Here is a 23,889-nt window from a genome sequence, read left to right as displayed (position 1 = left end):
GAAAACTAGGAGGCTCTCATTTTCTGGCAAAACCTTGATTGTAAAGGCAGTAATCCTTCCTTTGCTGATGTATTTTTCGGTAGTTTTCCCCCCTAACAAGAGAATGGTTCAGAAGATCACAAGGATGCTTTTTTTATTTTTTTGGGGGTCTAAGATGGAGAAAGTTTCCAGAGAGGTGGTCATGAAGAGAGTTCAGCAGGGTGGGTACAACTTCCCCAATGTTGAACGATTTTTGGAGGTCCAGTGGTGGATGGTCCACCTTAGGACTTTCTTGGCAGGTGGGAAGACAGCTGCATTAATGCGCTACTTAATTGGATGGCCTTTGCTGAAGTGGGGGTGGTGTGCAAGGGACCTTACAAAGCCCATGTCAATGTTAACCCCTGTGTATTATTTAAAAATGTCCTCCTTTTTTCAGAGAAATCAGTTGCAGATGCTGGGGGAAGGGGCTCGGAAAAAAGAGACGTTATGGGCTTGGTTAAGGAAGGATGAGTTACCTACAAATATTTTTGGTTTAAACCTTAAGAAAGCAGAGATTGTTTGGAAGAATTTATTGTTTAAAGGCATCACGAACAAACAGAAGGAGGTAGTATGGTTGTCTCTGCATAATTGTTTGGCTACTATGTCCTTTTTAAAAGCTAGGGACTTGGTGAGGAGGGAGGTGTGTCCCAGGGAAGGATGTGCAGGGATTGAAACTGTAAGACACGTATTTTGGGAGTGTTTTTTTGCAAGAAAGTTTTGGAGTTTGCTGTGTGGTTTTGTGGAAAGGGTGGTGGGAATTGATGGAGTGTCTTTTGAGTCTGGTGTCCTGGGTGTGGTTGGAGGTGGCAAGGGGAAACAACGTAAAATGTTTATTCTGTCTGCGGTTGTTAGGGAAGTGATGTGGGAAGCCCGATGTGCTTTGGTTAAGAAGAAAATGATATTGGTTGAAAAAGACTGCGTGGATTGGGTGTTGGCGAAAATGTTTTTTGTGTTGGCTGTCGAAAGAAGAAGTATGGGGGTGGATGAGGCCGATGGTTTTTGGAATTTTGTTAGGTGGCGGGTGGGTGAAGGTTAAGTGTGTTAAGTGGTGTTTATACTTATGGTTTTATGATCAGTGATTTTACCTTTTGATACCTTTTATGCCACGATGATGTATGGAACACGGCTCAGTATAGGTTTCGTGTTTTGTTCCAAAGCTGAGGTTATGTGATTCAATCTGAGTGGAAAGAAAAAAAAAAAAAAAAAATCTGTTCTTATCAGTTTCCAGGAGGTGGCGCTTGCTTCTGTCCCTGATCTATGGCGAGATAGAGATGGGATTGCGGTTGCTATGCAAAACCTGCTGGAGTGAAGGTAACCCGGAGCGGTTTGTAGCCAAAAGGGAAGCCTTCTGATGGGGACGGAGAACCATTCGGTCTTGGCGGAGGGTCGGGATCCTGGCCTTCTGGCCTGGATTGGGGCAGCTCTAGCTCTGGACAGTTATTTGGGAGAGAACGCTGGCTCCCCTTGCTCCCACCGGGGGAGCGGCCAGTATTTCCCAAATGTAATTAGGTAGGAGGGACGGAACGACGGTGAAGCCTGATGGCAAGGGCTCTCTCCAAGCTTCCAGAACTCCATACCTTTCTGCCTGGGGTGGGGGCTGCTGTGGTCTGGGCTGTGGGTCAGGGCTTTTTCGAAAAGCCAGTGGTGAATGTGCCCCTGAAGTGGCAGTTCAGGGGTGCTGTATAGTCACGGTGTGAAAGCACTTGATTTTATGGCACCATGGTCACTTCACCACAACACACGTTTTTCGCACCTGCCTCTTGGGCCGGGCCTTTTGGCCAGGACCAGGGGAAATTTTTATGCCTGGCCGGAGGGCCGGCCATTGGATAGCACAATGGCCACTTTCACTCTCCCATCTCACTATCTTCCCCACTCTTTCTTTTACCCCTGTTTGTCACCTTTTTGTCTTTTTTTGGTTGTCTTTGTATACACGTTTTGTTACTGTGTGGCGAGTAGGGTGTGGGTCCTCGGGCCTACTCTGAAAGTCTTGGGAGGGGGTGGACATAGGCCTTTTGGCTTGGTTCGCCCTCTCCTTTGAGGGGTCTCTCTTCGGGAGAGCCCCACTGTACTTGGGTTGGTCTGCTTCGGCAGTCCTTCCAGTTGTGGGGGTCCGCCTGGTTTCGGCCAGATGGACCCTTTGTCTGAGTACCTCAGTCCCTGTCCGGAGCCTAACGCCCCGGGGGATCAGGGTAAGGTCCTTCCCTAGTGGAGGACTCTGTACACCCGTTGCACGTTTTTGTGTTTCACTCTCTATGTGTGGGCACTTTTTTTTGGCACCGGGTGGAAGTTTTTGAGGTGTGTTTTGCACGCCACTGGCTTTTCGATAGAGTGATTATTGCTAATTGAAAACTTTTCCCAATACCCCGCCACGATGACTTGAAATACAGTCAGCACTGGCAATTTTTGAGAGTCTCTGAGGAGACTGAGCAATGTGTTTTCAACAGCAGATAAGTGACGGCTTCTTACATGCAGACTGAGATGCGTTAGAGTTGAGAAAGTGAGTCACGGGCCCATTGACACCATAGAGAGCTTTTGTGTCATCACGCAGCCTGGGTAGAACAATCAGTGATTGGCACGCGCCGCTCGTTCTTCACTTGCCTGTAATCCAGAGTGGACTCTACCTCGTTTTTTTGCCTGGGTTTCTTCTGCTGGACCTGGCAACATGAGGCTCAAGGTGAACTGTCTTTATTTGTAACCCAGTCACTGATTAAGAATACTGGAAGCGTGTTGGTCCAGGGTTAAGGAAGCCTTTCGGGCGGTGTCTTTTTGCAAGGCCCTTGTTTCCGGTCAAAGAGCATTGAACTGTAGGTAAAACTAAGGCAGAAACTTTAGGCGTTCTCCACCTGTACCGGACTGGACCCTATCTGCATGGTTGCAGGTTAGATTCTCCCTTTTATCTTCAACCTGTCCTAGAAAATTAAACGGGAGAGGACGATTGGCCAGCCTGGGCAAGCCAAATACTTGTGCTTTCAGGCACCCGGTCCCCTTGGCTGAATGGTCTTTTTCCACCATACATGTCAAGATTCAAGCAGCTTGGACCGCTATGGAGGTGGAGCTTTGAGAGCCCGGATAGCTCAGTCGGTAGAGCATCAGACTTTTAATCTGAGGGTCCAGGGTTCAAGTCCCTGTTCGGGCGGTGCCTTTCACTTACCTATGAGGCCTTTGAGCTGCCAATAGGGCAGTCTTTATGCACATCTGCCGGGAATGCTCACTGGCTCAGAGAGATGAAATGCCCTAACTTCCCCCTTTCTAGGCTCCTGGAATCTGCCAGAAATAAAGGTGGCTGAAGGTGATTGCTTGACCAACTGTTTCCCAACAACCCTTGTCTATGGCAGCTTACCTGGGCTCCAGTTCAGGCATGTTATCTAGCGAACTTTCAACAAAGGCCCCAAATCCTTCCACCTTGGTCTTTTCTCAGCAGCATAGCTGTTCAAACACATACGCTCCCAGTGGCCTTTCAGGACTGCTGTGGGAGAAACGCATCTGACATCTAGGGCCCTGTCCCTTTAGATTCTCCTTAGTTCTTTCAAATGCTAACACTATTCAGTGGGTAAACAATGCCCACTTAGGCATCGTCCCTGTCTCATTAACATGCCAAGTCCCAGAATGCTCAGCGGCCCACTGGATGACACTTATGTGTCTCTCCTCAATGTCAATTTCTCCTCCAAGGAAGGGCAGATGTTGGCAGGCACTGATTTGGTTAGCTTTGCGCAGTGGCAGTATCATAGCCAATGAGGTTCAACTGAGGCGTGATTATTGCTAATTGAAAACTTTTCCCAATACCCCGCCACAATGACTTGAAATACAGTCAGCACTGGCAATTTTTGAGAGTCTCTGAGGAGACTGAGCAATGTGTTTTCAACAGCAGATAAGTGACGGCTTCTTACATGCAGACTGAGATGCGTTAGAGTTGAGAAAGTGAGTCACGGGCCCATTGACACCATAGAGAGCTTTTGTGTCATCACGCAGCCTGGGTAGAACAATCAGTGATTGGCACGCGCCGCTCGTTCTTCACTTGCCTGTAATCCAGAGTGGACTCTACCTCGTTTTTTTGCCTGGGTTTCTTCTGCTGGACCTGGCAACATGAGGCTCAAGGTGAACTGTCTTTATTTGTAACCCAGTCACTGATTAAGAATACTGGAAGCGTGTTGGTCCAGGGTTAAGGAAGCCTTTCGGGCGGTGTCTTTTTGCAAGGCCCTTGTTTCCGGTCAAAGAGCATTGAACTGTAGGTAAAACTAAGGCAGAAACTTTAGGCGTTCTCCACCTGTACCGGACTGGACCCTATCTGCATGGTTGCAGGTTAGATTCTCCCTTTTATCTTCAACCTGTCCTAGAAAATTAAACGGGAGAGGACGATTGGCCAGCCTGGGCAAGCCAAATACTTGTGCTTTCAGGCACCCGGTCCCCTTGGCTGAATGGTCTTTTTCCACCATACGTGTCAAGATTCAAGCAGCTTGGACCGCTATGGAGAGACTTTGAGAGCCCGGTTAGCTCAGTCGGTAGAGCATCAGACTTTTAATCTGAGGGTCCAGGGTTCAAGTCCCTGTTCGGGCGGTGCCTTTCACTTACCTATGAGGCCTTTGAGCTGCCAATAGGGCAGTCTTTATGCACATCTGCCGGGAATGCTCACTGGCTCAGAGAGATGAAATGTCCTAACTTCCCCCTTTCTAGGCTCCTGGAATCTGCCAGAAATAAAGGTGGCTGAAGGTGATTGCTTGACCAACTGTTTCCCAACAACCCTTGTCTATGGCAGCTTACCTGGGCTCCAGTTCAGGCATGTTATCTAGCGAACTTTCAACAAAGGCCCCAAATCCTTCCACCTTGGTCTTTTCTCAGCAGCATAGCTGTTCAAACACATACGCTCCCAGTGGCCTTTCAGGACTGCTGTGGGAGAAACGCATCTGACATCTAGGGCCCTGTCCCTTTAGATTCTCCTTAGTTCTTTCAAATGCTAACACTATTCAGTGGGTAAACAATGCCCACTTAGGCATCGTCCCTGTCTCATTAACATGCCAAGTCCCAGAATGCTCAGCGGCCCACTGGATGACACTTATGTGTCTCTCCTCAATGTCAATTTCTCCTCCAAGGAAGGGCAGATGTTGGCAGGCACTGATTTGGTTAGCTTTGCGCAGTGGCAGTATCATAGCCAATGAGGTTCAACTGAGGCGTGATTATTGCTAATTGCTTCTCGGCCCTTTGGCTAAGATCGAATCTAGTATCTGTTCTTATCAGTTTCCAGGAGGTGGCGCTTGCTTCTGTCCCTGATCTATGGCGAGATAGAGATGGGATTGCGGTTGCTATGCAAAACCTGCTGGAGTGAAGGTAACCCGGAGCGGTTTGTAGCTGAAAGGGAAGCCTTCTGATGGGGACGGAGAACCATTCGGTCTTGGCGGAGGGTCGGGATCCTGGCCTTCTGGCCTGGATTGGGGCAGCTCTAGCTCTGGACAGTTATTTGGGAGAGAACGCTGGCTCCCCTTGCTCCCACCGGGGGAGCGGCCAGTATTTCCCAAATGTAATTAGGTAGGAGGGACGGAACGACGGTGAAGCCTGATGGCAAGGGCTCTCTCCAAGCTTCCAGAACACCATACCTTTCTGCCTGGGGTGGGGGCTGCTGTGGTCTGGGCTGTGGGTCAGGGCTTTTTCGAAAAGCCAGTGGTGAATGTGCCCCTGAAGTGGCAGTTCAGGGGTGCCGTATGGTCACGGTGTGAAAGCACTTGATTTTATGGCACCATGGTCACTTCACCACAACACATGTTTTTCGCACCTGCCTCTTGGGCCGGGCCTTTTGGCCAGGACCAGGGGAAATTTTTATGCCTGGCCGGAGGGCCGGCCATTGTATAGCACAATGGCCACTTTCACTCTCCCATCTCACTATCTTCCCCACTCTTTCTTTTACCCCTGTTTGTCACCTTTTTGTCCTTTTTTTGGTTGTTTTGTATACACGTTTGTCACTGTGTGGCGAGTAGGGTGTGGGTCCTCGGGCCTACTCTGAAAGTCTTGGGAGGGGGTGGACATAGGCCTTTTGGCTTGGTTCACCCTCTCCTTTGAGGGGTCTCTCTTCGGGAGAGCCCCACTGTACTTGGGTTGGTCTGCTTCGGCAGTCCTTCCAGTTGTGGGGGTCCGCCTGGTTTCGGCCGGATGGACCCTTTGTCTGAGTACCTCAGTCCCTGTCTGGAGCCTAACGCCCCGGGGGATCAGGGTAAGGTCCTTCCCTAGTGGAGGACTCTGTACACCCGTTGCACTTTTTTGTGTTTCACTCTCTATGTGTGGGCACTTTTTTTTGGCACCGGGTGGAAGTTTTTGAGGTGTGTTTTGCACGCCACTGGCTTTTCGATAGAGTGATTATTGCTAATTGAAAACTTTTCCCAATACCCCGCCACGATGACTTGAAATACAGTCAGCACTGGCAATTTTTGAGAGTCTCTGAGGAGACTGAGCAATGTGTTTTCAACAGCAGATAAGTGACGGCTTCTTACATGCAGACTGAGATGCGTTAGAGTTGAGAAAGTGAGTCACGGGCCCATTGACACCATAGAGAGCTTTTGTGTCATCACGCAGCCTGGGTAGAACAATCAGTGATTGGCACGCGCCGCTCGTTCTTCACTTGCCTGTAATCCAGAGTGGACTCTACCTCGTTTTTTTGCCTGGGTTTCTTCTGCTGGACCTGGCAACATGAGGCTCAAGGTGAACTGTCTTTATTTGTAACCCAGTCACTGATTAAGAATACTGGAAGCGTGTTGGTCCAGGGTTAAGGAAGCCTTTCGGGCGGTGTCTTTTTGCAAGGCCCTTGTTTCCGGTCAAAGAGCATTGAACTGTAGGTAAAACTAAGGCAGAAACTTTAGGCGTTCTCCACCTGTACCGGACTGGACCCTATCTGCATGGTTGCAGGTTAGATTCTCCCTTTTATCTTCAACCTGTCCTAGAAAATTAAACGGGAGAGGACGATTGGCCAGCCTGGGCAAGCCAAATACTTGTGCTTTCAGGCACCCGGTCCCCTTGGCTGAATGGTCTTTTTCCACCATACATGTCAAGATTCAAGCAGCTTGGACCGCTATGGAGGAGGAGCTTTGAGAGCCCGGATAGCTCAGTCGGTAGAGCATCAGACTTTTAATCTGAGGGTCCAGGGTTCAAGTCCCTGTTTGGGCGGTGCCTTTCACTTACCTATGAGGCCTTTGAGCTGCCAATAGGGCAGTCTTTATGCACATCTGCCGGGAATGCTCACTGGCTCAGAGAGATGAAATGCCCTAACTTCCCCCTTTCTAGGCTCCTGGAATCTGCCAGAAATAAAGGTGGCTGAAGGTGATTGCTTGACCAACTGTTTCCCAACAACCCTTGTCTATGGCAGCTTACCTGGGCTCCAGTTCAGGCATGTTATCTAGCGAACTTTCAACAAAGGCCCCAAATCCTTCCACCTTGGTCTTTTCTCAGCAGCATAGCTGTTCAAACACATACGCTCCCAGTGGCCTTTCAGGACTGCTGTGGGAGAAACGCATCTGACATCTAGGGCCCTGTCCCTTTAGATTCTCCTTAGTTCTTTCAAATGCTAACACTATTCAGTGGGTAAACAATGCCCACTTAGGCATCGTCCCTGTCTCATTAACATGCCAAGTCCCAGAATGCTCAGCGGCCCACTGGATGACACTTATGTGTCTCTCCTCAATGTCAATTTCTCCTCCAAGGAAGGGCAGATGTTGGCAGGCACTGATTTGGTTAGCTTTGCGCAGTGGCAGTATCATAGCCAATGAGGTTCAACTGAGGCGTGATTATTGCTAATTGCTTCTCGGCCCTTTGGCTAAGATCAAATCTAGTATCTTTTCTTATCAGTTTCCAGGAGGTGGCGCTTGCTTCTGTCCCTGATCTATGGCGAGATAGAGATGGGATTGCGGTTGCTATGCAAAACCTGCTGGAGTGAAAGTAACCCGGAGCGGTTTGTAGACGAAAGGGAAGCCTTCTGATGGGGACGGAGAACCATTCGGTCTTGGCGGAGGGTCGGGATCCTGGCCTTCTGGCCTGGATTGGGGCAGCTCTAGCTCTGGACAGTTATTTGGGAGAGAACGCTGGCTCCCCTTGCTCCCACCGGGGGAGCGGCCAGTATTTCCCAAATGTAATTAGGTAGGAGGGATGGAACGACGGTGAAGCCTGATGGCAAGGGCTTTCTCCAAGCTTCCAGAACTCCATACCTTTCTGCCTGGGGTGGGGGCTGCTGTGGTCTGGGCTGTGGGTCAGGGCTTTTTCGAAAAGCCAGTGGTGAATGTGCCCCTGAAGTGGCAGTTCAGGGGTGCCGTATAGTCACGGTGTGAAAGCACTTGATTTTATGGCACCATGGTCACTTCACCACAACACACGTTTTTCGCACCTGCCTCTTGGGCCGGGCCTTTTGGCCAGGACCAGGGGAAATTTTTATGCCTGGCCGGAGGGCCGGCCATTGTATAGCACAATGGCCACTTTCACTCTCCCATCTCACTATCTTCCCCACTCTTTCTTTTACCCCTGTTTGTCACCTTTTTGTCTTTTTTTGGTTGTCTTTGTATACACGTTTTGTCACTGTGTGGCGAGTAGGGTGTGGGTCCTCGGGCCTACTCTGAAAGTCTTGGGAGGGGGTGGACATAGGCCTTTTGGCTTGGTTCGCCCTCTCCTTTGAGGGGTCTCCCTTCGGGGGAGCCCCACTGTACTTGGGTCGGTCTGCTTCGGCAGACCTTCCAGTTGTGGGGGTCCACCTGGTTTCGGCCAGATGGACCCTTTGTCTGAGTACCTCAGTCCCTGTCTGGAGCCTAACGCCCCGGGGGATCAGGGTAAGGTCCTTCCCTAGTGGAGGACTCTGTACACCCGTTGCACTTTTTTGTGTTTCACTCTCTATGTGTGGGCACTTTTTTTTGGCACCGGGTGGAAGTTTTTGAGGTGTGTTTTGCACGCCACTGGCTTTTCGATAGAGTGAGGCGTGATTATTGCTAATTGAAAACTTTTCCCAATACCCCGCCACGATGACTTGAAATACAGTCAGCACTGGCAATTTTTGAGAGTCTCTGAGGAGACTGAGCAATGTGTTTTCAACAGCAGATAAGTGACGGCTTCTTACATGCAGACTGAGATGCGTTAGAGTTGAGAAAGTGAGTCACGGGCCCATTGACACCATAGAGAGCTTTTGTGTCATCACGCAGCCTGGGTAGAACAATCAGTGATTGGCACGCGCCGCTCGTTCTTCACTTGCCTGTAATCCAGAGTGGACTCTACCTCGTTTTTTTACCTGGGTTTCTTCTGCTGGACCTGGCAACATGAGGCTCAAGGTGAACTGTCTTTATTTGTAACCCAGTCACTGATTAAGAATACTGGAAGCGTGTTGGTCCAGGGTTAAGGAAGCCTTTCGGGCGGTGTCTTTTTGCAAGGCCCTTGTTTCCGGTCAAAGAGCATTGAACTGTAGGTAAAACTAAGGCAGAAACTTTAGGCGTTCTCCACCTGTACCGGACTGGACCCTATCTGCATGGTTGCAGGTTAGATTCTCCCTTTTATCTTCAACCTGTCCTAGAAAATTAAACGGGAGAGGACGATTGGCCAGCCTGGGCAAGCCAAATACTTGTGCTTTCAGGCACCCGGTCCCCTTGGCTGAATGGTCTTTTTCCACCATACATGTCAAGATTCAAGCAGCTTGGACCGCTATGGAGGAGGAGCTTTGAGAGCCTGGATAGCTCAGTCGGTAGAGCATCAGACTTTTAATCTGAGGGTCCAGGGTTCAAGTCCCTGTTCGGGCGGTGCCTTTCACTTACCTATGAGGCCTTTGAGCTGCCAATAGGGCAGTCTTTATGCACATCTGCCGGGAATGCTCACTGGCTCAGAGAGATGAAATGTCCTAACTTCCCCCTTTCTAGGCTCCTGGAATCTGCCAGAAATAAAGGTGGCTGAAGGTGATTGCTTGACCAACTGTTTCCCAACAACCCTTGTCTATGGCAGCTTACCTGGGCTCCAGTTCAGGCATGTTATCTAGCGAACTTTCAACAAAGGCCCCAAATCCTTCCACCTTGGTCTTTTCTCAGCAGCATAGCTGTTCAAACACATACGCTCCCAGTGGCCTTTCAGGACTGCTGTGGGAGAAACGCATCTGACATCTAGGGCCCTGTCCCTTTAGATTCTCCTTAGTTCTTTCAAATGCTAACACTATTCAGTGGGTAAACAATGCCCACTTAGGCATCGTCCCTGTCTCATTAACATGCCAAGTCCCAGAATGCTCAGCGGCCCACTGGATGACACTTATGTGTCTCTCCTCAATGTCAATTTCTCCTCCAAGGAAGGGCAGATGTTGGCAGGCACTGATTTGGTTAGCTTTGCGCAGTGGCAGTATCATAGCCAATGAGGTTCAACTGAGGCGTGATTATTGCTAATTGCTTCTCGGCCTTTTGGCGAAGATCAAGTGTAGTATCTATTCTTATCAGTTTCCAGGAGGTGGCGCTTGCTTCTGTCCCTGATCTATGGCGAAATAGAGATGGGATTGCGGTTGCTATGCAAAACCTGCTGGAGTGAAGGTGACCTGGAGCGGTTTGTAGCCGAAAGGGAAGCCTTCTGATGGGGATGGAGAACCACGGGGTCTGAACCAGAGAGTCGGGACCCTGGCCTTCTGGCCTGGATTGGGGCGGATCTAGCTCCAGACAGTTATTTGGGAGAGAACGCTTACTCCTGCCTTGCAAGGGGGGGAGGGAGTGGCAAGTACTTCCCGAATGTAATTAGGAGGAGTGATGGGAGTGACGGCAGAGCCTGATGGTAAAGGGCTCTTTCCGGCTTCCTGATCTCCATATCCTTCCTGTCTGTGGTGGGGTCTGTTGTGGTCTGGGCTGGGTGGTCAGGGCTTTTTCGAAAAGCCAGTGGTGAATGTGCCCCTGAAGTGGCAGTTCAGGGGTGCCGTATAGTCACGGTGTGAAAGCACTTGATTTTATGGCACCATGGTCACTTCACCACAACACACGTTTTTCGCACCTGCCTCTTGGGCCGGGCCTTTTGGCCAGGACCAGGGGAAATTTTTATGCCTGGCCGGAGGGCCGGCCATTGTTTAGCACAATGGCCACTTTCACTCTCCCATCTCACTATCTTCCCCACTCTTTCTTTTACCCCTGTTTGTCACCTTTTTGTCTTTTTTTTGGTTGTCTTTGTATACACGTTTTGTCACTGTGTGGCGAGTAGGGTGTGGGTCCTCGGGCCTACTCTGAAAGTCTTGGGAGGGGGTGGACATAGGCCTTTTGGCTTGGTTCGCTCTCTCCTTTGAGGGGTCTCTCTTCGGGAGAGCCCCACTGTACTTGGGTTGGTCTGCTTCGGCAGTCCTTCCAGTTGTGGGGGTCCGCCTGGTTTCGGCCGGATGGACCCTTTGTCTGAGTACCTCAGTCCCTGTCTGGAGCCTAACGCCCCGGGGGATCAGGGTAAGGTCCTTCCCTAGTGGAGGACTCTGTACACCCGTTGCACGTTTTTGTGTTTCACTCTCTATGTGTGGGCACTTTTTTTTGGCACCGGGTGGAAGTTTTTGAGGTGTGTTTTGCACGCCACTGGCTTTTCGATAGAGTGATTATTGCTAATTGAAAACTTTTCCCAATACCCCGCCACGATGACTTGAAATACAGTCAGCACTGGCAATTTTTGAGAGTCTCTGAGGAGACTGAGCAATGTGTTTTCAACAGCAGATAAGTGACGGCTTCTTACATGCAGACTGAGATGCGTTAGAGTTGAGAAAGTGAGTCACGGGCCCATTGACACCATAGAGAGCTTTTGTGTCATCACGCAGCCTGGGTAGAACAATCAGTGATTGACACGCGCCGCTCGTTCTTCACTTGCCTGTAATCCAGAGTGGACTCTACCTCGTTTTTTTGCCTGGGTTTCTTCTGCTGGACCTGGCAACATGAGGCTCAAGGTGAACTGTCTTTATTTGTAACCCAGTCACTGATTAAGAATACTGGAAGCGTGTTGGTCCAGGGTTAAGGAAGCCTTTCGGGCGGTGTCTTTTTGCAAGGCCCTTGTTTCCGGTCAAAGAGCATTGAACTGTAGGTAAAACTAAGGCAGAAACTTTAGGCGTTCTCCACCTGTACCGGACTGGATCCTATCTGCATGGTTGCAGGTTAGATTCTCCCTTTTATCTTCAACCTGTCCTAGAAAATTAAATGGGAGAGGACGATTGGCCAGCCTGGGCAAGCCAAATACTTGTGCTTTCAGGCACCCGGTCCCCTTGGCTGAATGGTCTTTTTCCACCATACATGTCAAGATTCAAGCAGCTTGGACCGCTATGGAGGAGGAGCTTCGAGAGCCCGGATAGCTCAGTCGGTAGAGCATCAGACTTTTAATCTGAGGGTCCAGGGTTCAAGTCCCTGTTCGGGCGGTGCCTTTCACTTACCTATGAGGCCTTTGAGCTGCCAATAGGGCAGTCTTTATGCACATCTGCCGGGAATGCTCACTGGCTCAGAGAGATGAAATGTCCTAACTTCCCCCTTTCTAGGCTCCTGGAATCTGCCAGAAATAAAGGTGGCTGAAGGTGATTGCTTGACCAACTGTTTCCCAACAACCCTTGTCTATGGCAGCTTACCTGGGCTCCAGTTCAGGCATGTTATCTAGCGAACTTTCAACAAAGGCCCCAAATCCTTCCACCTTGGTCTTTTCTCAGCAGCATAGCTGTTCAAACACATACGCTCCCAGTGGCCTTTCAGGACTGCTGTGGGAGAAACGCATCTGACATCTAGGGCCCTGTCCCTTTACATTCTCCTTAGTTCTTTCAAATGCTAACACTATTCAGTGGGTAAACAATGCCCACTTAGGCATCGTCCCTGTCTCATTAACATGCCAAGTCCCAGAATGCTCAGCGGCCCACTGGATGACACTTATGTGTCTCTCCTCAATGTCAATTTCTCCTCCAAGGAAGGGCAGATGTTGGCAGGCACTGATTTGGTTAGCTTTGCGCAGTGGCAGTATCATAGCCAATGAGGTTCAACTGAGGAGTGATTATTGCTAATTGAAAACTTTTCCCAATACCCCGCCACGATGACTTGAAATACAGTCAGCACTGGCAATTTTTGAGAGTCTCTGAGGAGACTGAGCAATGTGTTTTCAACAGCAGATAAGTGACGGCTTCTTACATGCAGACTGAGATGCGTTAGAGTTGAGAAAGTGAGTCACGGGCCCATTGACACCATAGAGAGCTTTTGTGTCATCACGCAGCCTGGGTAGAACAATCAGTGATTGGCACGCGCCGCTCGTTCTTCACTTGCCTGTAATCCAGAGTGGACTCTACCTCGTTTTTTTGCCTGGGTTTCTTCTGCTGGACCTGGCAACATGAGGCTCAAGGTGAACTGTCTTTATTTGTAACCCAGTCACTGATTAAGAATACTGGAAGCGTGTTGGTCCAGGGTTAAGGAAGCCTTTCGGGCGGTGTCTTTTTGCAAGGCCCTTGTTTCCGGTCAAAGAGCATTGAACTGTAGGTAAAACTAAGGCAGAAACTTTAGGCGTTCTCCACCTGTACCGGACTGGACCCTATCTGCATGGTTGCAGGTTAGATTCTCCCTTTTATCTTCAACCTGTCCTAGAAAATTAAACGGGAGAGGACGATTGGCCAGCCTGGGCAAGCCAAATACTTGTGCTTTCAGGCACCCGGTCCCCTTGGCTGAATGGTCTTTTTCCACCATACATGTCAAGATTCAAGCAGCTTGGACCGCTATGGAGGAGGAGCTTTGAGAGCCCGGATAGCTCAGTCGGTAGAGCATCAGACTTTTAATCTGAGGGTCCAGGGTTCAAGTCCCTGTTCGGGCGGTGCCTTTCACTTACCTATGAGGCCTTTGAGCTGCCAATAGGGCAGTCTTTATGCACATCTGCAGGGAATGCTCACTGGCTCAGAGAGATGAAATGTCCTAACTTCCCCCTTTCTAGGCTCCTGGAATCTGCCAGAAATAAAGGTGGCTGAAGGTGATTGCTTGACCAACTGTTTCCCAACAACCCTTGTCTATGGCAGCTTACCTGGGCTCCAGTTCAGGCATGTTATCTAGCGAACTTTCAACAAAGGCCCCAAATCCTTCCACCTTGGTCTTTTCTCAGCAGCATAGCTGTTCAAACACATACGCTCCCAGTGGCCTTTCAGGACTGCTGTGGGAGAAACGCATCTGACATCTAGGGCCCTGTCCCTTTAGATTCTCCTTAGTTCTTTCAAATGCTAACACTATTCAGTGGGTAAACAATGCCCACTTAGGCATCGTCCCTGTCTCATTAACATGCCAAGTCCCAGAATGCTCAGCGGCCCACTGGATGACACTTATGTGTCTCTCCTCAATGTCAATTTCTCCTCCAAGGAAGGGCAGATGTTGGCAGGCACTGATTTGGTTAGCTTTGCGCAGTGGCAGTATCATAGCCAATGAGGTTCAACTGAGGCGTGATTATTGCTAATTGCTTCTCGGCCTTTTGGCGAAGATCAAGTGTAGTATCTGTTCTTATCAGTTTCCAGGAGGTGGCGCTTGCTTCTGTCCCTGATCTATGGCGAGATAGAGATGGGATTGCGGTTGCTATGCAAAACCTGCTGGAGTGAAGGTAACCCGGAGCGGTTTGTAGCCGAAAGGGAAGCCTTCTGATGGGGACGGAGAACCATTCGGTCTTGGCGGAGGGTCGGGATCCTGGCCTTCTGGCCTGGATTGGGGCAGCTCTAGCTCTGGACAGTTATTTGGGAGAGAACGCTGGCTCCCCTTGCTCCCACCGGGGGAGCGGCCAGTATTTCCCAAATGTAATTAGGTAGGAGGGACGGAACGACGGTGAAGCCTGATGGCAAGGGCTCTCTCCAAGCTTCCAGAACTCCATACCTTTCTGCCTGGGGTGGGGGCTGCTGTGGTCTGGGCTGTGGGTCAGGGCTTTTTCGAAAAGCCAGTGGTGAATGTGCCCCTGAAGTGGCAGTTCAGGGGTGCCGTATAGTCACGGTGTGAAAGCACTTGATTTTATGGCACCATGGTCACTTCACCACAACACATGTTTTTCGCACCTGCCTCTTGGGCCGGGCCTTTTGGCCAGGACCAGGGGAAATTTTTATGCCTGGCCGGAGGGCCGGCCATTGTATAGCACAATGGCCACTTTCACTCTCCCATCTCACTATCTTCCCCACTCTTTCTTTTACCCCTGTTTGTCACCTTTTTGTCTTTTTTTGGTTGTCTTTGTATACACGTTTTGTCACTGTGTGGCGAGTAGGGTGTGGGTCCTCGGGCCTACTCTGAAAGTCTTGGGAGGGGGTGGACATAGGCCTTTTGGCTTGGTTCGCCCTCTCCTTTGAGGGGTCTCCCTTCGGGGGAGCCCCACTGTACTTGGGTCGGTCTGCTTCGGCAGACCTTCCAGTTGTGGGGGTCCACCTGGTTTCGGCCAGATGGACCCTTTGTCTGAGTACCTCAGTCCCTGTCTGGAGCCTAACGCCCCGGGGGATCAGGGTAAGGTCCTTCCCTAGTGGAGGACTCTGTACACCCGTTGCACTTTTTTGTGTTTCACTCTCTATGTGTGGGCACTTTTTTTTGGCACCGGGTGGAAGTTTTTGAGGTGTGTTTTGCACGCCACTGGCTTTTCGATAGAGTGATTATTGCTAATTGCTTCTCGGCCCTTTGGCTAAGATCAAATCTAGTATCTGTTCTTATCAGTTTCCAGGAGGTGGCGCTTGCTTCTGTCCCTGATCTATGGCGAGATAGAGATGGGATTGCGGTTGCTATGCAAAACCTGCTGGAGTGAAGGTAACCCGGAGCGGTTTGTAGCCGAAAGGGAAGCCTTCTGATGGGGACGGAGAACCATTCGGTCTTGGCGGAGGGTCGGGATCCTGGCCTTCTGGCCTGGATTGGGGCAGCTCTAGCTCTGGACAGTTATTTGGGAGAGAACGCTGGCTCCCCTTGCTCCCACCGGGGGAGCGGCCAGTATTTCCCAAATGTAATTAGGTAGGAGGGATGGAACGACGGTGAAGCCTGATGGCAAGGGCTCTCTCCAAGCTTCCAGAACTCCATACCTTTCTGCCTGGGGTGGGGGCTGCTGTGGTCTGGGCTGTGGGTCAGGGCTTTTTCGAAAAGCCAGTGATGAATGTGCCCCTGAAGTGGCAGTTCAGGGGTGCCGTATAGTCACGGTGTGAAAGCACTTGATTTTATGGCACCATGGTCACTTCACCACAACACACGTTTTTCGCACCTGCCTCTTGGGCCGGGCCTTTTGGCCAGGACCAGGGGAAATTTTTATGCCTGGCCGGAGGGCCGGCCATTGTATAGCACAATGGCCACTTTCACTCTCCCATCTCACTATCTTCCCCACTCTTTCTTTTACCCCTGTTTGTCACCTTTTTGTCCTTTTTTTGGTTGTTTTGTATCCACGTTTGTCACTGTGTGGCGAGTAGGGTGTGGGTCCTCGGGCCTACTCTGAAAGTCTTGGGAGGGGGTGGACATAGGCCTTTTGGCTTGGTTCGCCCTCTCCTTTGAGGGGTCTCTCTTCGGGAGAGCCCCACTGTACTTGGGTTGGTCTGCTTCGGCAGTCCTTCCAGTTGTGGGGGTCCGCCTGGTTTCGGCCAGATGGACCCTTTGTCTGAGTACCTCAGTCCCTGTCCGGAGCCTAACGCCCCGGGGGATCAGGGTAAGGTCCTTCCCTAGTGGAGGACTCTGTACACCCGTTGCACGTTTTTGTGTTTCACTCTCTATGTGTGGGCACTTTTTTTTGGCACCGGGTGGAAGTTTTTGAGGTGTGTTTTGCACGCCACTGGCTTTTCGATAGAGTGATTATTGCTAATTGAAAACTTTTCCCAATACCCCGCCACGATGACTTGAAATACAGTCAGCACTGGCAATTTTTGAGAGTCTCTGAGGAGACTGAGCAATGTGTTTTCAACAGCAGATAAGTGACGGCTTCTTACATGCAGACTGAGATGCGTTAGAGTTGAGAAAGTGAGTCACGGGCCCATTGACACCATAGAGAGCTTTTGTGTCATCACGCAGCCTGGGTAGAACAATCAGTGATTGGCACGCGCCGCTCGTTCTTCACTTGCCTGTAATCCAGAGTGGACTCTACCTCGTTTTTTTGCCTGGGTTTCTTCTGCTGGACCTGGCAACATGAGGCTCAAGGTGAACTGTCTTTATTTGTAACCCAGTCACTGATTAAGAATACTGGAAGCGTGTTGGTCCAGGGTTAAGGAAGCCTTTCGGGCGGTGTCTTTTTGCAAGGCCCTTGTTTCCGGTCAAAGAGCATTGAACTGTAGGTAAAACTAAGGCAGAAACTTTAGGCGTTCTCCACCTGTACCGGACTGGACCCTATCTGCATGGTTGCAGGTTAGATTCTCCCTTTTATCTTCAACCTGTCCTAGAAAATTAAACGGGAGAGGACGATTGGCCAGCCTGGGCAAGCCAAATACTTGTGCTTTCAGGCACCCGGTCCCCTTGGCTGAATGGTCTTTTTCCACCATACATGTCAAGATTCAAGCAGCTTGGACCGCTATGGAGGAGGAGCTTTGAGAGCCCGGATAGCTCAGTCGGTAGAGCATCAGACTTTTAATCTGAGGGTCCAGGGTTCAAGTCCCTGTTCGGGCGGTGCCTTTCACTTACCTATGAGGCCTTTGAGCTGCCAATAGGGCAGTCTTTATGCACATCTGCCGGGAATGCTCACTGGCTCAGAGAGATGAAATGCCCTAACTTCCCCCTTTCTAGGCTCCTGGAATCTGCCAGAAATAAAGGTGGCTGAAGGTGATTGCTTGACCAACTGTTTCCCAACAACCCTTGTCTATGGCAGCTTACCTGGGCTCCAGTTCAGGCATGTTATCTAGCGAACTTTCAACAAAGGCCCCAAATCCTTCCACCTTGGTCTTTTCTCAGCAGCATAGCTGTTCAAACACATACGCTCCCAGTGGCCTTTCAGGACTGCTGTGGGAGAAACGCATCTGACATCTAGGGCCCTGTCCCTTTAGATTCTCCTTAGTTCTTTCAAATGCTAACACTATTCAGTGGGTAAACAATGCCCACTTAGGCATCGTCCCTGTCTCATTAACATGCCAAGTCCCAGAATGCTCAGCGGCCCACTGGATGACACTTATGTGTCTCTCCTCAATGTCAATTTCTCCTCCAAGGAAGGGCAGATGTTGGCAGGCACTGATTCGGTTAGCTTTGCGCAGTGGCAGTATCATAGCCAATGAGGTTCAACTGAGGCGTAATTATTGCTAATTGAAAACTTTTCCCAATACCCCGCCACGATGACTTGAAATACAGTCAGCACTGGCAATTTTTGAGAGTCTCTGAGGAGACTGAGCAATGTGTTTTCAACAGCAGATAAGTGACGGCTTCTTACATGCAGACTGAGATGCGTTAGAGTTGAGAAAGTGAGTCACGGGCCCATTGACACCATAGAGAGCTTTTGTGTCATCACGCAGCCTGGGTAGAACAATCAGTGATTGGCACGCGCCGCTCGTTCTTCACTTGCCTGTAATCCAGAGTGGACTCTACCTCGTTTTTTTGCCTGGGTTTCTTCTGCTGGACCTGGCAACATGAGGCTCAAGGTGAACTGTCTTTATTTGTAACCCAGTCACTGATTAAGAATACTGGAAGCGTGTTGGTCCAGGGTTAAGGAAGCCTTTCGGGCGGTGTCTTTTTGCAAGGCCCTTGTTTCCGGTCAAAGAGCATTGAACTGTAGGTAAAACTAAGGCAGAAACTTTAGGCGTTCTCCACCTGTACCGGACTGGACCCTATCTGCATGGTTGCAGGTTAGATTCTCCCTTTTATCTTCAACCTGTCCTAGAAAATTAAACGGGAGAGGACGATTGGCCAGCCTGGGCAAGCCAAATACTTGTGCTTTCAGGCACCCGGTCCCCTTGGCTGAATGGTCTTTTTCCACCATACATGTCAAGATTCAAGCAGCTTGGACCGCTATGGAGGAGGAGCTTTGAGAGCCCGGATAGCTCAGTCGGTAGAGCATCAGACTTTTAATCTGAGGGTCCAGGGTTCAAGTCCCTGTTCGGGCGGTGCCTTTCACTTACCTATGAGGCCTTTGAGCTGCCAATAAGGCAGTCTTTATGCACATCTGCCGGGAATGCTCACTGGCTCAGAGAGATGAAATGTCCTAACTTCCCCCTTTCTAGGCTCCTGGAATCTGCCAGAAATAAAGGTGGCTGAAGGTGATTGCTTGACCAACTGTTTCCCAACAACCCTTGTCTATGGCAGCTTACCTGGGCTCCAGTTCAGGCATGTTATCTAGCGAACTTTCAACAAAGGCCCCAAATCCTTCCACCTTGGTCTTTTCTCAGCAGCATAGCTGTTCAAACACATATGCTCCCAGTGGCCTTTCAGGACTGCTGTGAGAGAAACGCATCTGACAGGAGAATCTAGGGCCCTGTCCCTTTAGATTCTCCTTAGTTCTTTCAAATGCTAACACTATTCAGTGGGTAAACAATGCCCACTTAGGCATCGTCCCTGTCTCATTAACATGCCAAGTCCCAGAATGCTCAGCGGCCCACTGGATGACACTTATGTGTCTCTCCTCAATGTCAATTTCTCCTCCAAGGAAGGGCAGATGTTGGCAGGCACTGATTTGGTTAGCTTTGCGCAGTGGCAGTATCATAGCCAATGAGGTTCAACTGAGGCGTGATTATTGCTAATTGAAAACTTTTCCCAATACCCCGCCACGATGACTTGAAATACAGTCAGTACTGGCAATTTTTGAGAGTCTCTGAGGAGACTGAGCAATGTGTTTTCAACAGCAGATAAGTGACGGCTTCTTACATGCAGACTGAGATGCGTTAGAGTTGAGAAAGTGAGTCACGGGCCCATTGACACCATAGAGAGCTTTTGTGTCATCACGCAGCCTGGGTAGAACAATCAGTGATTGGCACGCGCCGCTCGTTCTTCACTTGCCTGTAATCCAGAGTGGACTCTACCTCGTTTTTTTGCCTGGGTTTCTTCTGCTGGACCTGGCAACATGAGGCTCAAGGTGAACTGTCTTTATTTGTAACCCAGTCACTGATTAAGAATACTGGAAGCGTGTTGGTCCAGGGTTAAGGAAGCCTTTCGGGCGGTGTCTTTTTGCAAGGCCCTTGTTTCCGGTCAAAGAGCATTGAACTGTAGGTAAAACTAAGGCAGAAACTTTAGGCGTTCTCCACCTGTACCGGACTGGACCCTATCTGCATGGTTGCAGGTTAGATTCTCCCTTTTATCTTCAACCTGTCCTAGAAAATTAAACGGGAGAGGACGATTGGCCAGCCTGGGCAAGCCAAATACTTGTGCTTTCAGGCACCCGGTCCCCTTGGCTGAATGGTCTTTTTCCACCATACATGTCAAGATTCAAGCAGCTTGGACCGCTATGGAGGAGGAGCTTTGAGAGCCCGGATAGCTCAGTCGGTAGAGCATCAGACTTTTAATCTGAGGGTCCAGGGTTCAAGTCCCTGTTCGGGCGGTGCCTTTCACTTACCTATGAGGCCTTTGAGCTGCCAATAGGGCAGTCTTTATGCACATCTGCCGGGAATGCTCACTGGCTCAGAGAGATGAAATGTCCTAACTTCCCCCTTTCTAGGCTCCTGGAATCTGCCAGAAATAAAGGTGGCTGAAGGTGATTGCTTGACCAACTGTTTCCCAACAACCCTTGTCTATGGCAGCTTACCTGGGCTCCAGTTCAGGCATGTTATCTAGCGAACTTTCAACAAAGGCCCCAAATCCTTCCACCTTGGTCTTTTCTCAGCAGCATAGCTGTTCAAACACATACGCTCCCAGTGGCCTTTCAGGACTGCTGTGGGAGAAACGCATCTGACATCTAGGGCCCTGTCCCTTTACATTCTCCTTAGTTCTTTCAAATGCTAACACTATTCAGTGGGTAAACAATGCCCACTTAGGCATCGTCCCTGTCTCATTAACATGCCAAGTCCCAGAATGCTCAGGGGCCCACTGGATGACACTTATGTGTCTCTCCTCAATGTCAATTTCTCCTCCAAGGAAGGGCAGATGTTGGCAGGCACTGATTTGGTTAGCTTTGCGCAGTGGCAGTATCATAGCCAATGAGGTTCAACTGAGGCGAGATTATTGCTAATTGCTTCTCGGCCCTTTGGCTAAGATCAAATCTAATATCTGTTCTTATCAGTTTCCAGGAGGTGGTGCTTGCTTCTGTCCCTGATCTATGGCGAGATAGAGATGGGATTGCGGTTGCTATGCAAAACCTGCTGGAGTGAAAGTAACCCGGAGCGGTTTGTAGCCGAAAGGGAAGCCTTCTGATGGGGACGGAGAACCATTCGGTCTTGGCGGAGGGTCGGGATCCTGGCCTTCTGGCCTGGATTGGTTCAGCTCTAGCTCTGGACAGTTATTTGGGAGAGAACGCTGGTTCCCCTTGTTCCCACCGGGGGAGCGGCCAGTATTTCCCAAATGTAATTAGGTAGGAGGGACGGAATGACGGTGAAGCCTGATGGCAAGGGCTCTCTCCGAGCTTCCAGAACTCCATACCTTTCTGCCTGGGGTGGGGGCTGCTGTGGTCTGGGCTGTGGGTCAGGGCTTTTTCGAAAAGCCAGTGGTGAATGTGCCCCTGAAGTGGCAGTTCAGGGGTGCCGTATAGTCACGGTGTGAAAGCACTTGATTTTATGGCACTATGGTCACTTCACCACAACACACGTTTTTCGCACCTGCCTCTTGGGCCGGGCCTTTTGGCCAGGACCAGGGGAAATTTTTATGCCTGGCCGGAGGGCCGGCCATTGTATAGCACAATGGCCACTTTCACTCTCCCATCTCACTATCTTCCCCACTCTTTCTTTTACCCCTGTTTGTCACCTTTTTGTCTTTTTTTTTGGTTGTCTTTGTATACACGTTTTGTCACTGTATGGCGAGTAGGGTGTGGGTCCTCGGGCCTACTCTGAAAGTCTTGGGAGGGGGTGGACATAGGCCTTTTGGCTTGGTTCGCCCTCTCCTTTGAGGGGTCTCTCTTCGGGAGAGCCCCACTGTACTTGGGTTGGTCTGCTTCGGCAGTCCTTCCAGTTGTGGGGGTCCGCCTGGTTTCGGCCGGATGGACCCTTTGTCTGAGTACCTCAGTCCCTGTCTGGAGCCTAACGCCCCGGGGGATCAGGGTAAGGTCCTTCCCTAGTGGAGGACTCTGTACACCCGTTGCACGTTTTTGTGTTTCACTCTTTATGTGTGGGCACTTTTTTTTGGCACTGGGTGGAAGTTTTTGAGGTGTGTTTTGCACGCCACTGGCTTTTCGATAGAGTGATTATTGCTAATTGCTTCTCGGCCTTTTGGTGAAGATCAAGTGTAGTATCTATTCTTATCAGTTTCCAGGAGGTGGCGCTTGCTTCCGTCCCTGATCTATGGTGAAATAGAGATGGGATTGCGGTTGCTATGCAAAACCTGCTGGAGTGAAGGTGACCTGGAGCGGTTTGCAGCCGAAAAGGAAGCCTTCTGATGGGGATGGAGAACCACGGGGTCTGAACCAGAGGGTCGGGACCCTGGTCTTCTGGCCTGGATTGGGGCGGATCTAGCTCCAGACAGTTATTTGGGAGAGAACGCTTACTCCTGCCTTGCAGGTGGGGGAGGGAGTGGCAAGTACTTCCCGAATGTAATTAGGAGGAGTGATGGGAGCGACGGCAGAGCCTGATGGTAAAGGGCTCTTTCCGGCTTCCTGATCTCCATATCCTTCCTGTCTGTGGTGGGGTCTGCTGTGGTCTGGGCTGGGTGGTCAGGGCTTTTTCGAAAAGCCAGTGGTGAATGTGCCCCTGAAGTGGCAGTTCAGGGGTGCCGTATAGTCACAGTGTGAAAGCACTTGATTTTATGGCACCATGGTCACTTCACCACAACACACGTTTTTCGCACCTGCCTCTTGGGCCGGGCCTTTTGGCCAGGACCAGGGGAAATTTTTATGCCTGGCCGGAGGGCCGGCCATTGTATAGCACAATGGCCACTTTCACTCTCCCATCTCACTATCTTTCCCACTCTTTCTTTTACCCCTGTTTGTCACCTTTTTGTCTTTTTTTTGGTTGTCTTTGTATACACGTTTTGTCACTGTGTGGCGAGTAGGGTGTGGGTCCTCGGGCCTACTCTGAAAGTCTTGGGAGGGGGTGGACATAGGCCTTTTGGCTTGGTTCGCCCTCTCCTTTGAGGGGTCTCTCTTCGGGAGAGCCCCACTGTACTTGGGTTGGTCTGCTTCGGCAGTCCTTCCAGTTGTGGGGGTCCGCCTGGTTTCGGCCGGATGGACCCTTTGTCTGAGTACCTCAGTCCCTGTCTGGAGCCTAACGCCCCGGGGGATCAGGGTAAGGTCCTTCCCTAGTGGAGGACTCTGTACACCCGTTGCACGTTTTTGTGTTTCACTCTCTATGTGTGGGCACTTTTTTTTGGCACCGGGTGGAAGTTTTTGAGGTGTGTTTTGCACGCCACTGGCTTTTCGATAGAGTGATTATTGCTAATTGAAAACTTTTCCCAATACCCCGCCACGATGACTTGAAATACAGTCAGCACTGGCAATTTTTGAGAGTCTCTGAGGAGACTGAGCAATGTGTTTTCAACAGCAGATAAGTGACGGCTTCTTACATGCAGACTGAGATGCGTTAGAGTTGAGAAAGTGAGTCACGGGCCCATTGACACCATAGAGAGCTTTTGTGTCATCACGCAGCCTGGGTAGAACAATCAGTGATTGGCACGCGCCGCTCGTTCTTCACTTGCCTGTAATCCAGAGTGGACTCTACCTCGTTTTTTTGCCTGGGTTTCTTCTGCTGGACCTGGCAACATGAGGCTCAAGGTGAACTGTCTTTATTTGTAACCCAGTCACTGATTAAGAATACTGGAAGCGTGTTGGTCCAGGGTTAAGGAAGCCTTTCGGGCGGTGTCTTTTTGCAAGGCCCTTGTTTCCGGTCAAAGAGCATTGAACTGTAGGTAAAACTAAGGCAGAAACTTTAGGCGTTCTCCACCTGTACCGGAC

The 23,889-nt window shown here is 50.3% G+C and overlaps 11 non-coding genes and 11 pseudogenes across 11 annotated transcripts; all 22 read left to right on the top strand.

The window, feature by feature from the left end:
- Positions 1-2,318: 2,318 nt before the first annotated feature.
- LOC141135580 (U4 spliceosomal RNA) lies at positions 2,319-2,440 on the top strand (annotated as a pseudogene).
- A 641-nt stretch (positions 2,441-3,081) lies between these two features.
- Positions 3,082-3,154, top strand: TRNAK-UUU (transfer RNA lysine (anticodon UUU)). Its single transcript has one exon. It is a non-coding gene; the product is annotated as a tRNA-Lys (tRNA).
- A 566-nt stretch (positions 3,155-3,720) lies between these two features.
- Positions 3,721-3,861, top strand: LOC141135260 (U4 spliceosomal RNA). The gene has a single exon (XR_012243541.1). It is a non-coding gene; the product is annotated as a U4 spliceosomal RNA (small nuclear RNA).
- Positions 3,862-5,138: 1,277 nt separating this feature from the next.
- Positions 5,139-5,203, top strand: LOC141135410 (U4 spliceosomal RNA; annotated as a pseudogene).
- Positions 5,204-6,328: 1,125 nt separating this feature from the next.
- LOC141135579 (U4 spliceosomal RNA) lies at positions 6,329-6,450 on the top strand (annotated as a pseudogene).
- Positions 6,451-7,730: 1,280 nt separating this feature from the next.
- LOC141135388 (U4 spliceosomal RNA) lies at positions 7,731-7,795 on the top strand (annotated as a pseudogene).
- A 1,112-nt stretch (positions 7,796-8,907) lies between these two features.
- On the top strand, positions 8,908-9,050 carry LOC141135303 (U4 spliceosomal RNA). Its single transcript, XR_012243574.1, has one exon. It is a non-coding gene; the product is annotated as a U4 spliceosomal RNA (small nuclear RNA).
- Positions 9,051-10,330: 1,280 nt separating this feature from the next.
- LOC141135338 (U4 spliceosomal RNA) lies at positions 10,331-10,395 on the top strand (annotated as a pseudogene).
- Positions 10,396-11,528: 1,133 nt separating this feature from the next.
- LOC141135578 (U4 spliceosomal RNA) lies at positions 11,529-11,650 on the top strand (annotated as a pseudogene).
- Positions 11,651-12,291: 641 nt separating this feature from the next.
- TRNAK-UUU (transfer RNA lysine (anticodon UUU)) lies at positions 12,292-12,364 on the top strand. Its single transcript has one exon. It is a non-coding gene; the product is annotated as a tRNA-Lys (tRNA).
- A 566-nt stretch (positions 12,365-12,930) lies between these two features.
- On the top strand, positions 12,931-13,071 carry LOC141135271 (U4 spliceosomal RNA). The gene has a single exon (XR_012243552.1). It is a non-coding gene; the product is annotated as a U4 spliceosomal RNA (small nuclear RNA).
- A 641-nt stretch (positions 13,072-13,712) lies between these two features.
- Positions 13,713-13,785, top strand: TRNAK-UUU (transfer RNA lysine (anticodon UUU)). Its single transcript has one exon. It is a non-coding gene; the product is annotated as a tRNA-Lys (tRNA).
- A 566-nt stretch (positions 13,786-14,351) lies between these two features.
- LOC141135409 (U4 spliceosomal RNA) lies at positions 14,352-14,416 on the top strand (annotated as a pseudogene).
- A 1,167-nt stretch (positions 14,417-15,583) lies between these two features.
- Positions 15,584-15,716, top strand: LOC141135942 (U2 spliceosomal RNA; annotated as a pseudogene).
- Positions 15,717-16,713: 997 nt separating this feature from the next.
- LOC141135577 (U4 spliceosomal RNA) lies at positions 16,714-16,835 on the top strand (annotated as a pseudogene).
- Positions 16,836-17,476: 641 nt separating this feature from the next.
- TRNAK-UUU (transfer RNA lysine (anticodon UUU)) lies at positions 17,477-17,549 on the top strand. The gene has a single exon. It is a non-coding gene; the product is annotated as a tRNA-Lys (tRNA).
- A 566-nt stretch (positions 17,550-18,115) lies between these two features.
- On the top strand, positions 18,116-18,256 carry LOC141135266 (U4 spliceosomal RNA). The gene has a single exon (XR_012243547.1). It is a non-coding gene; the product is annotated as a U4 spliceosomal RNA (small nuclear RNA).
- A 641-nt stretch (positions 18,257-18,897) lies between these two features.
- TRNAK-UUU (transfer RNA lysine (anticodon UUU)) lies at positions 18,898-18,970 on the top strand. Its single transcript has one exon. It is a non-coding gene; the product is annotated as a tRNA-Lys (tRNA).
- Positions 18,971-19,542: 572 nt separating this feature from the next.
- On the top strand, positions 19,543-19,683 carry LOC141135233 (U4 spliceosomal RNA). The gene has a single exon (XR_012243515.1). It is a non-coding gene; the product is annotated as a U4 spliceosomal RNA (small nuclear RNA).
- A 641-nt stretch (positions 19,684-20,324) lies between these two features.
- Positions 20,325-20,397, top strand: TRNAK-UUU (transfer RNA lysine (anticodon UUU)). The gene has a single exon. It is a non-coding gene; the product is annotated as a tRNA-Lys (tRNA).
- A 566-nt stretch (positions 20,398-20,963) lies between these two features.
- On the top strand, positions 20,964-21,028 carry LOC141135520 (U4 spliceosomal RNA; annotated as a pseudogene).
- A 2,307-nt stretch (positions 21,029-23,335) lies between these two features.
- Positions 23,336-23,457, top strand: LOC141135576 (U4 spliceosomal RNA; annotated as a pseudogene).
- Positions 23,458-23,889: the final 432 nt, after the last annotated feature.

This window comes from Aquarana catesbeiana, linkage group LG03 (assembly GCF_042186555.1).
Source record: "Aquarana catesbeiana isolate 2022-GZ linkage group LG03, ASM4218655v1, whole genome shotgun sequence".
Taxonomy (NCBI): Eukaryota; Metazoa; Chordata; class Amphibia; order Anura; family Ranidae; genus Aquarana; species Aquarana catesbeiana.
This window is presented reverse-complemented; position numbering and strand designations above follow the sequence as displayed.